Genomic DNA, 9,043 nt, shown 5'->3' with positions numbered 1-9,043 from the left:
ATATATATATATATATATATATATATATATATATATATATATATATATATATATATATTGTTGTTGAGTCGGAATTTATGATAAACTTTGTGAATTATTGACTACATCTCTAAAGTGAATGGTTTTCATTAATGATAATATATTTAATAATAAATATAGATTAGTGATATTTTTAAATTATTCTATAAATATAACTTAGTGGTAATATAAATTATTAGGTAAATGTGAAGACAATATATTATGAATTTAAGGATTTTGACTACCATTGCTAATTTAATACAAACTACTATTAACTTTAGTTGTTTGAACAATTCAAATTCTTAAAATCAAATAAATTCATCAACAATTGATAAGTATGCCATTTACAAAACACCTCCAAAATTTTTTTTTTGTTTACTTGTCAATGGACTTTATTATGTATATATGACTATTAATAATTTATGTTTTTGCTTCTGTGGTGTGGTCTTTCTCAATGACATTAATGAAAGTGGGGAGTAGCAATATAATCCAACTGCATTCCAGGCAAGTGGGCGCACCACTATTTACTAGACTATGAACGTACAATAATATTATGTATTATGTGACATTTTTGAAAAATCTGTATGTGGTGTTTAGTTAATGAAACATCATATCATGTATTATGCATCCACATCAAATTAACTTTTTTTCTCAGAGTTCTTAAGTTGTATATTGACTTTTCGCTATAATTATAGTATCATATCATGTATTATATTATGCATCCATATCAAACCAATTTTTCTCCCGCGGAATCCTTACGCTGTGTATTGACTTGTATTTATAATTATCATCTTAGCTTAATATTGATTTGAATTCATTGTAATTTAGCCAAAAGATTTTGGGTTGTTATTTGTCAATTCACTTTAATTTTGTTGCACAAAGTTGTTGCAGACTTTATTGAAAATATGTTCTTATGAATATAATATTTCTTCATTCTTAAAATTAAAACTTGACACGTAGGTTGTTGAAAGAGAATAAAAACTTTTCACTTGAATTAATTCTCAACTTTTTTTTTGGTATATTAAATCATTTTCTTCTGTTTTATTTTGGTTTGGATTTCCATTTTAAAAAGGATTTATAATAATTTTGTAAGGTAAAAATTTGTATTTTTGTCATCCAATTACACCCGTGGTACAGATTTAATCCCTGAGTTATATGTGTGACCATATTTAATAGCTAAGTTATGTGCAAAGTAACAACTTTAGTTTCAAAAAGACCAAATCCGTCATTTTATTAAGTGACATGTTGGTAGCAGAAATAGTCCCTGAGGGATTAAATTTTTCCACTTCGCACATAACTTTAATTTGGGGCTAAGTATGGTCTTGGGTGTAATTTAGGGATTAAGTCTATATCACGAGTATTACTAAAGGACCAACGCAAGTTAAAATAATCTAGTTATTAAGTGATATGTTGGTAGCATAAATAGTCCCTGAGGGATTAAATTTTTCCACTTCGCACATAACTTTGGGGCTAAGTATGGTCTTGGACTCTTGGGTGTAATTTAAGGATCAAGTCTATATCACGAGTATTACTAAAGGACCAACGCAAGTTAAAATAATCTAGCGAGATGGTAAATAAATTTTCATCCACCCAACCTTGCGATGCCAACAAAAAATGTCAAATTTTATAAATATAACATTTATTAGTTTATTATATATATATATATATATATATATATATATTTTTTTTGAGTACTACTGACTCGGTTACAATGTAGTATCTGTTCATAGCTACTTTCTCATTGTACTGAAGCACAAAGAGTCAACAGTTGCCTCCACTAAGGCTCGGACCTACTCCTATCATCCATGTGGGAGTGTTAACCGGGACACTGGGTGCCACTAGACCACAAGGTCTTTGGCTATTAGTTTATTATATAACATAACCTTTAATAAAAAGTTAAAATACTAATATTTATTACTTATCCATTTAATACTCTATACAAAAAATATCTCCTATTTTTATATTTATCATAATTTATTACAAGCAAAAAAAGAAAAAGTTTTCCACGGTAGGCACAAGATTTTCTAAACTGGAAGTATCATATAGTGCACGAAATTGACAAATTATTGTGTGGAACATTAATATAAGATACACTTTAATATATTAAAAATACATTATTTGTGTACTGAATGTACATTATTTGATAGTATGTAAAATAATGTATTTTCAGTAATTAAATAATGTATTTTCAAATAATGTACTTTACGTACATAAATAATATACTTTTAGTATATTAAAAATGTATTTTTTTATTTATGGTCCACAAAACTGTGTAAACCATAGTCTATGTAATAACGGTTGTACGAAATTATATGCACTAAGAAGGTATCTTCTAAGCCTCTTCCAAATCATTTATTATATGTGGCAATATATTCTCACAGGATCAAGTTACAGGGACAAAATTTTAACAATATGATGTCATTGTTTGAAAATTGCCATTTTTGGCCAACATTTTCATCCAACGAAAAGATCAATTGGTACTGAAGTTAATGGTATGACCTACACAATAATGATTATCATTTATGGCCAACAAGTTAAAAGTACATATTTGCGTACTAAATGTACACTATTTAATAGTATATTCTACACAATAATGATTGTCAACAGAAGACCAATTCTTTTATGCAATTTGTCACAAGCGATACATATATATATTCTTGTTGAGTCGGAATTTATGATAAACTTTGTGAATTATTGACTATGTCTTTAAAGTGAATGGTTTTCATTTATGATAATATGTATATTTAATAATAAATATAGATTAGTGATAATTTTAAATTATTATATATATATAACTTAGTGATAATATAAATTATTATGTAAATGTGAAGACAATGTATTATGAATTTAAGGATTTTGATTACCATTGCTAATTTAATACAAACTACTATTAACTTTAGTTGTTTGAACAATTCAAATTCTTAAAATCAAATAAATTCATCAACAATTGATACGTATGCCATTTACAAAACACCTCCACAAAAAAATTGTTTACTTGTCAATGGACTTTATTATGTTTATATGACTATTAATAATTTATGTTTTTGCTTCTGTGGTGTGGTCTTTCTCAATGACGACATTAATGAAAGTGTGGAGTAGCAATATAACCCAACTACATTCCAGGCAAGTGGGCGTACCGCTATTTACTAGACTATGAACGTACAATAATATTATGTATTATGTGACATTTTTGAAAAATCTGTATGTGGTGTTTAGTTAGTGAAACATCATATCCTATATTATGCATCCACATCAAATTAATTTTTGTTTGACGGAGTCCTTACGTTATATATTGACTTGTCGTTATAATTATAGTCATCATATCATGTATTATATTATGCAGGGACGGAGCCAGGAATTTGTTCCAGCGGGGGCAAAGTATTAAAATAAAATAGATAGTTAAAAAAAAGAATAAATACTTAAGAAATATAATCATAAATAAAAAAAATTATATATATATATATATATAAATTATTAAAAAATCCACATAAAACTTTTTTGAAGCAATAAGAAAATTGAACCCCTAATCTTTCTTAGCACAATAATACATCTACCAACTAGTCAACCTAACATCTTGTGTATATTAATCTATTTTTACAAGGCTATATATGGGGTGGGGTGGGGGTGGGGTGAGTGGGGGCAGCAACCCCCACTGCCCCCATAGTGGCTCCGTCACTGATATTATGCATCCACATCAAACCAATTTTTCTCCAGCAAAATCCTTATGTTGTTTATTGACTTATCTTTATAATTATTGTCTTGGCTTAATATTGATTTATGAATTCATTGGAATTTAGCGAAAAGATTTTGGGTTGTTATTTCTTAATTCACTTTAATTTTGTTGCCCAAAGTTGTTGCAGACTTTATTTGAAAATATGTCCTTATGAATATTGCTTCATTTTTTACATTATAAACTTGACAGGTAGGTTGTTGAAAGAGAATAAAAACTTTTCACTTGAATTAGAAGTTCTCAAACTTTTTTTTTGGGTATATTAAATAATTTTCTTATGTTCTGTTTTGGTTTGAATTTCCGATTTAAAAAGGATATATAATAATTTTGTAAGGGAAAATTTGTATTTTTGGTCCTCCAGTTACATCCGTGCAACAGATTTAATTCCTGAGTTATATGCGTAATTATTTTAATACCTAAATTATGTGTAAAGTGACAAGTTTAGTTCCAAAAAGACCAAATTTGTCATTTTATTAAGTGACATGTTGGTGGCAGAAATAGCTCATGAGGGATTAAATTTTTACTTCGCGCATAACTTTAGGGCTAAGTATGGTCATGGGTGTAATTCAGGGATCAAGTCTATATCACGGATATTACTGAAGGACCAATGCAAGTTAGATAATCTAGCCAGATGGTAAATAAATTCTCATCCACCCAACCTTGCTATGCCTACAAAAATGTCAAATTTTATAAATACAACATTTATTAGTTTATTATATAACATAACCTTTAATAAAAAGTTAAAATACTAATATTTATTACTTATCCATTTAATACTCTATAATATCTCCTATTTTTATTTATCATAATTTATTACGAGCAGAAAAGAAAAAAAAAAAGTTTTCCACAGTGGCACAAGATTTTCTAAACTGGTAGTATCATATAGAGCACGAAATTGACAAATTATTGTGTGGACCATGGTAGTCCACATAGTTATGTGTACAATGAATATAAAATATATTTTTAATATAATAAAAGTACATTATTTGTGTACTGAATGTACATTATATTGATTATACTATATAAAATAATATACTTTCAGTACTTAAATAATGTATTTTCAAATAATGTACTTTTAGTATATTACAAATGTACTTAAGTAAAGTGTTAAACTTGTAGGTGTATTAATTTACCGACCAACATTGCTGAACACTAATACAACTATTTAAATACCCATTTGTGCATTTTAGCTTATTTTTTTTACAACTTTCCTCCATTTTCACTCTCCGCTATGGTTTAGGGCTTGCTTCTTTATGTTCCAAATTAGCAGGAGTAACAACACTTTGTGTGATTTAAGACAAAGAATATTTTAAATTAAATTGAGGTATGAGATAAAAAATAATACGGAGTAGCTTTTAATTTGTGTGTGTAATTTTTTTCAGAAATGCATATACACTTGAAGAACTAATCTGCCTTTGATTTCGGGTTCGTGTGAGGGAGAATTAGTAATTTTTTGAGTGAAGTTTTGCGTAAGTAGTAACTCAAATCAAATCTAAAGGGGTGTATTCAATCAAGACTTTTAAAGAATTTCAAAGACCTTTAAAGTAATGGATTTTAATTGACTTTTGTAGAGTTTTCGTAAACTTTAATTTTCTAGAATCTTTTAAACTTTCATCAACTTTGTAAAAGTTTATAAATATCGGTAAGAAAAATATTTATAAACTTTTATAAACTTTTTCATATTAAAAAGTTTACAAAAATTCATTAAAACTCTAAATTGAATATGCCCTTACAAACATTCCATAACTTCTATTAATATATTATTTATAATATTTATAATTTTCTTACAAAAATATATTTTATAATTTATAAATAAATTAATGCATTGTAAAAAAAATAAATAATAAATATTGATTATCAGAAAAATAGAGTATATTATATATAAAGAAAATATAATTAATTTTCACTAAATATAAAATAAATACAAATCTCTCAAAAAATCAATTTAACACAAATACATATATTAATAATTAATGAATATACAATTATATAACATTATATTAATTTAATAAAATTTATAAATAAAAAATAAAAAATTGAAATTAGAAATTCTGTTGCAACCAGCGTGTTGCTGGTTGTAGCAGAATTCTCATGCTGCGAACAGCTACTGTTCACAGCAATTTTTTTTGCTGTGAACAGCAACCCCGGCTGTTCGCAACAATTTTTTTTTTTTTTGCTATTCGCACAAACAAATTTTGTTCTAAACATTAGTAAATAATAATTTTTCGTAGCAAAGTATATGAAATTTATGAAAGGTTTGAAACGTACCGTAAAATTGATGAAAAGTTTGTCTAGTTTAGATAGAGGTTAAAAAGTTTGGAGAGAATCTTGAAAAGTTTGGGGTTGAAGGGTTGGATTTCATCTATTTATATTAATGAAAAAAAAGTCTACCGAAATCCTATTCTGACAGAGTTTATGAAAGTTAATAACTTTTTGAATATCAGTAGACTTTTAATGACTCTATAAAAGTCTTAATCGAATACTAGTATACTTTTAAAGAGTTTTGAAAAGTCTGGATCCAATACCGGTAGACTTTTAAAGAATTTTTAAAAGTCTAAATTGAATACCGCTAAACTTTTAAAGTTGATAAAAATCTTTAAAAGTTTATAAAAGTCATAATTGAATACACCCCTAAGTGTTAATAACCAAATGACAGTATGCAACTGAGATTTTAGGGACTATATGTTAACTAGTTCTAAACATAGTGCGGAAGGAAAATAACGCCAATAAGAGCATGCGAGAAATAGATGAACATGCACAAGAGCACAGCAGGTTTGGTAACCCAGTTCGGAATAGGCATTCCTACATCTGGGGGCACCACAATATGGTTTGCCCATCTCTTCATTCAAAATCAATTGAATGTGTTTGCCAAACAATTTGATTAAGAGCGAACACATCAAACTCCACTGCTGATCATCAGCATTCCTATCGCGTTGAAAGTACTTGAAGAGGTGGTGCAAGATTTCCAAATCGTACAAGTTGAGGCTCCCCCCTCAACTGCAGCTCTCCCGAGTTTAAAATTGTGGTTGACAACCCGCAATCTTCAAGCATCAAAAATCAACTTGATATGAATTACAAGCTCATCTAGTTGCTCCGTTTATTCTCCATGTTATGCCCTTGATAGACAGTCGTTATACCATGGACCATGGTCCACAATGCATTGTGGACCATAGGTCATTGCTGATACTGCAGTTGTGTTGAACTGATACTGCAGTTGTGTTGAATGAATACTGCAGTTGTGTTGAAAGGAAAATGTAGTTGCGCGGAACAGAGGTCATTTCATCCGTCTGTAAATGCAGTTGTGTTGAAGTAACCTGGATTGTGTCTCTTTTGCATGAAATCAAGATTCTTGAGATTCCTGTTCCCAAATTATGGTGTGACAATTATAGTGCTACATATATGTGTGCAAATCCCATCTTTTATGCTCGACCAAATATGTTCAAATTGATTATCACTTCGTCAGAGATAAGGTTGCTTCTAGTGAAATTCAAGTCAACTTTATTTCAACTAAAGATCAACTTGCTGATATATTTACAAAGGCTCTTCTAGGTCATAGATTTTCTTTTTTTAGAGACAAGCTACAAGTAGATCAGAGATGGCAACTTCAATCCGCCCCGTGGATATCCACCCGAATCCACCCCCATGGGTCGGATTTTTTTGGGTAATAGTGGGTGGTCGGGTGGATCTTAAAAAAGTAAACCCGCAGTGGGTCGGGTTGGATTCGGGTATGTACAAAACCCGCCTAGAACCTCACCCGACCCACCATGTGTGTGTGTGTGTATATATATATATATATATATATATATATATAATAGTAAAATAAGTATTAGTATGTAGTTTATTATAAAAATTTATATAACTTTAGGTAACTTTTTACTAGTTTTATATTTAAACTACTAAGTTTATTTTTAAAAAATTAACAATTTAGTTATCTTATTTGGATATTTTTTTTATTATTTTTTGTTTTAGTATAATTAATGAATTTTATGATTTTATTATGTATAAGTAATTTAAATATTATCTTTTGAAAAAAATTAATAAGGTGATAAGTGGTGGCTACACGTAGTGGGCAAGCGCATCCCGTGGGAGTGGGGGTTGGCTTTGAAAAAGTCCACCCGATGCGAGTTGGGTGGGGGTGGGGGTGGGTGGAGAAAATATAATTAAGGTGGGTCGGGTGATAGATGTAGCCCTCCCCGACCCACACCCGACACATTGTCATCCCTAGCTACAGGTTTCTAATCTACCATGTGCTTGAAAGGAAGTATTAGAACTCTATGTATCTGAGTTACACTAGGACTATTAATTCTAATCTATCTAAGACTTCTCCTATATATATATATATATATATATATATATATATATATATATATATATTTGAGAATAAATACTTAATGCATTAAATCGGAATCCAAAATGTTAACAAGAAACAACGGAGGAGAGTACAACCACTCCCCGCAACCTAACTCAAAAACGGCTTCCCGGGCAATTGCATGGCAGCACGATTCGCAAATCGCGATCCTGTATATATATCTCCATCATTACGTTCTCATCCACATGAATACATATATCTATGTGTAATTTCTATAAATATGACTTACTTTAATAATAAATTTAATTATTGGGTAATGTGCATCTACTTTAATATTATCTTTCTCTTATTTGAAAATTTCCTTATATTTATTTATTTTTAATTAAAAGTTTTTTTCTCAATAACAATGAAAATGTGGAATAGCAATATAATCCAACTACATTCCCTGCAAATGGGGGCACCACTATTGACTTAGACTATGAACAAACACTATAATATTATGTACTATGTGACGTTTTTGAAAAATCCATCTGTGGTGTTTAGTCAGTGACACATCTTATCTTGTATTATTCAACGACATCAAATCAATTTGTTTTCAACAGAATCCTTACGTTGTATATCGACTTGTCATTATAATTATAGACTTGATTTAGTATTTACTAGACTATGAACAAACACTTATATTATGTACTATGTGACTAGTAATTATATGGTAATTATAGCATTCGTAAATAACTGATTGTGCATACGGAAACATTCTCCAAACGCCCTATCAAGTAGTTAAAAAAAATGCGGTGTCATTTTTATAGTTAGTTTTGTAATTACGATAGATTGTGCATCTTATAATGCTTGGTTGAGCATTCGCGAACAACTAATTGTCTATTTGTAAATTTTTCTTCAAATTCACTGTTAATTATTTTGCAAATGCACAGTCTATCATTCCCAAATTCACAATTGTAATTACAAAAATGTCATCACGTCTTTTT

This window comes from Ipomoea triloba, chromosome 11 (assembly GCF_003576645.1).
Source record: "Ipomoea triloba cultivar NCNSP0323 chromosome 11, ASM357664v1".
Taxonomy (NCBI): Eukaryota; Viridiplantae; Streptophyta; class Magnoliopsida; order Solanales; family Convolvulaceae; genus Ipomoea; species Ipomoea triloba.
Note: the sequence above shows the minus strand (reverse complement) of the source record.